This window comes from Limulus polyphemus, unplaced genomic scaffold (genome assembly GCF_000517525.1).
Source record: "Limulus polyphemus unplaced genomic scaffold, Limulus_polyphemus-2.1.2 Scaffold350, whole genome shotgun sequence".
NCBI classification, from domain to species: domain Eukaryota; kingdom Metazoa; phylum Arthropoda; class Merostomata; order Xiphosura; family Limulidae; genus Limulus; species Limulus polyphemus.
Genome location: NW_013665960.1, coordinates 369037 through 373266, shown reverse-complemented (window position 1 = coordinate 373266; position 4230 = coordinate 369037).

Here is a 4230-nt window from a genome sequence, read left to right as displayed (position 1 = left end):
AGGAAACAATACGTAAATATCTAAGGAGTATAGGAAAACGCCATAAAGAAGGTGTTCGGGTGCCTCACGAACTCTCCGATGATCATCGTTTCCAACGTGTGAACGTTGTTTCGTCTCTTCTGGCGCTTAATGCGCGTGAACCATTTTTGGACGGAATTGTCACTGATAATGAAAAATGGATTCTCTATGCAAATATTTAACGCAAAAAACAATGATTCAGTTCTAGACTAAAACCACTTCCGACCCCAAAACCTGGACTCCGTTCGCAGAAAGTGATGCTTTGCATTTGGTGGGACATCAAAGGAGTAATTCATTTCGAACTACTCAATCTATAGCGAACTATCAATGCAGAGATCTGTAGTCGCAACTGGAACGTTTAAATCAAGCCCTTGATCAGAAAAGTGTTCTTTTTCTCCACGACAATGCACGTCCACATGTGGCACGTTTGAAGCAACACAAGATTATGGATTTGGGTTGGGAAATTTTCCCTCACCCATTATATTCTCCAGATATGGCACCATCAGATTACCGTCTTTTTCATTCGCTCCAACACCATCTTAATAGGAAAACCTATGCAAATGTAGAAGGTGTTAAAGAGGACATCGACATGTTGTTTACTTCAAAGCCGAGTGATTTCTTTAATCATGGCATTAACAACCTGACTGTAAAATGGAAAAGCATCATCGATAAGAATGTAAACTATTTCATTTGATATATGTTTTGTTTTGATATATACGTTGTTCGGGTTATTTCATCTAAAAAAGCGACATTAATTTCTTGACGACCTAATATATATTCGCGTTTATATATATACATATGATCTTATTTGTTACAAAATATGCAAACATTTTGGCCGAAACTGTATTTCGACCCATCAGACGACAGCATGGCGTCACAAGTACTTCATTAACAGTGCACAATGAGCCAGAGGAGAATGAGTTCCTTCTGATTTGGTTTAATTACTCTTCTAATGATGTTAACCATTTTACTGTTGCTTTTAAAACAATTCCCACTAGTAAGCTGTGACAGTAACTATATTTTACAGCTGCTTTTAAAACAAGGGTTACTTTTCAGAATATTGTTCGAGTTGGATATTCCAGTTCATAAATGATGATCATGATGTTTCCTCGCATTTATTTCTGGACTACTGCAGTTTGATCAAACACTTTGTGTAAGCTGCAGTGGTGTAAATTTAAAAATATATAGACTAAGCATGGTGATATATTGAACTTGTAGGAGAGGCAAGCTAATAATGGAATGTTAATGTTATGATATTCGGATTATCAGGATCATGAACATGAGCCAGTGTTGTAAAACCAACATTTAAATTTCAGTTAGCTGTCTCAAATGTGGACTATAACTTATATATGGCTCATAAAAGTTAGCCTCCCAGTAGCACAGCGGTATGTCTTCGAACTTACACCGCTAGAAACTGGGTTTTGTGTAGCTTTTTGCTTAATTAAAAACAATAACATAAAAGTTACAAATGATATTTTTGTCTTTTAAAGGATATTATAATTGTATTATTTGTTAAAAATTCTTTTACTTCTATGTCTTACCTCCACTCTCTGGTGGCTCACAATTTTCATGTGAGAGTCGTGGAGTCTAGCGCTTCCAGGTTTAACTCTACAATTCTGTTGTATCAGATTGCGTTGTAGCTTATATTTTGCTGCCTAAAAATAGAAGCGGGATATGTATATATATCATAAATTAAAATACTTTAAAGTTTATGCTCATTTAAAGAGGCCTCTACAGTTAGTTTTAAAGTTATAAACGAATAGGGCGTGCCTCACCTTGAACTCTCTAATCCTTTTCATTGAAACTGTTTCTTAGGAAGATCTCTTTCTTTCTTTGCATGTGACCGTATTTTCTAGATAACTCTTGGAATGGGTAAGCCACTCAATTGCGAAGAAAAAGAAGACAGAATCTCGAGTGTCTTATTGTCGTTAACCGTGATATGGGTGACATTGCGTTTTGAAAAGTTCTAATAGACGAAGAATTATAAATAGCTCTGACTGAAATTAGTTGTTTGACACAATCACCTGGTTCATAGTCCTCAATAAAATTTTGCTTGGTGTTTATTGGTCAGTTTTTGCTCTGTGGAATGTCTCTGTGTTTATACTAGCGTCAAGTAAGAGTATCGATAAATTCACGTTGTCCATCTTAAAATTCAAGAGCTTAGTTTTACACTTTGTTAGTTTAATGAATATATCTGTTATTGCTCCTTATTAAACATTTTATGTCTTGTATCTTTAATTTTGGTTGTGTATGATATATTCAGTCTCCAATTATTGTATTCTTAATTAACAACCGGTTACCTCACTATAGTTGAAAATACCGGATCAATTACTTTAAAATATTAATTTTTGACAGAGGATTGAAAAATCGACAACAATGAAATTAAAAACGTAGCCCTCATGATGTCATATGGGAAAATAATATAACGTTGTTTAATTAAATAGCTGTACACAATACAGAGTTTCAGGTTGCTGACTTAAAGGCACAAAGAATTTTAACACTAAAAAATGTATTTAGAAAATTTAATTTTCGAGTATGGTTTTCAGAATTGTTTTGAATTTAAGAAAAGTTGATAAAAATATTAGTACTATTTAGCGATTCATATTCTTGTCCCAGAGAATAAAGTTCACGTGTTGCAATGCACGAAACCCCATGCGAGTGTGTCTAATAATTGCACACAAGATCATTGAAAGTTTCAACAAGCAACAGTTAAAAGCATTTTTACATGAAACAGGTCATATGCGTTATACAAGAAAAAATAAAAATTTAAGGAAGCCGACAAGCAATGTCAAAATAACTGAATTATTCCAGTAACCAGTTTAATGCTACGAAATTAGTTCAAGCACTTAGTAACAGGTTTGAATATAACAAGAGTATTCCACGTACTTACTAGCCAGTTTAAACATAACAAGATTAATCCAGGCGCTTAGTAAAAATTTTAACGAGGCTATTTCAAGCACTTAATAACCAATTCAAATTTAACGAGACTATATCAGGCACTTTGAAACTATTTAAATATTGTTTTTGACATTCAACTCATTCGTGGTCATTCGACTCTTTTTTTTTTTTTCAATCTTAGAATCGACCCTAACTACTAATGAGTCAGTACTCATAAAAGTTATAGACAAAGTAACCCATAAACACGGTTCTTCTAGGCTATAAACTTTGCTCATTGGCTTCAAATCGAAATCGGTGAAAGCGAAGGCCGAAGCAGAAAACGTCATTTCCGGTCGCATTACAGACGACGTGTTTGAGGTACTGGCTCAACAGGAGTGAACATAAAATAAACTCCCTATATCAACCCGCAGAGAAAGGTGGATGACATAAGTTCTCATCTACCAGACAGTAAACTGACGACAAAGAACATTTGATGAACTTAATAGAATATTATTAAGACGTTGTTATGTCATTTGATTGTCTCTCGTGCCTCCGAAAACCGATGGGTGATCCAATTGATTTTTATTATTTTACTGCCAGCTCACCTTCGCGGGCAGTGTTAATGACTGCCAAGGAACTTGGCGTTAACTTGAACCTCATCAAAGTGGATTTGATGACTGAGGAACATCTGAAGCCCGAATTTGTCAAGGTTTGTGATTTTATAAAAAGTGTCGGTCATAAGGCAAAAAAACGTAACGACTCTCAAATAGTTTATGTATTCTTTCTGGAAAACGACATTTCGTCTTTTTCGGTTGCTAATTTATAACTATACATGCATTTTAAGCACAAAGCTGCAAAACATTTTATATGTGCTATAGCCAATACAGTGACCAAACTATGAATTTTTGTATTATAAGACCTAAAGCTTACAACTGAACCACTTATACGTCTAACAGGAAGGTTTTAGTTTAATTTTAACATCTAAAAACATACAAAGTCTAACAACTGCATATATTATTGAGTTATCGGACGTTTCTGATAGAAAAATATTCGTAATATTACATCAGTTATTTGTGAAGGCGAGAAACTTATTTGCACGTTTTGATTACTGTTATCTTCATAATGAAAAAAGACGTCCTTAATATCAACTAATAAAAGTGAATTTTTACAGCCACTGAAACGTATGTGTCTGTTATTACAGGTTGGTGTAAGTTTATGAGCACGTCGAAGAATATATTAATATCGCCTTATTAATATAACATTTACTGAAAACAAGATTTATTCTCTTCTCATTGCAGCGCAACATAAATGAAAATTTGCCGATACCAAATGGTT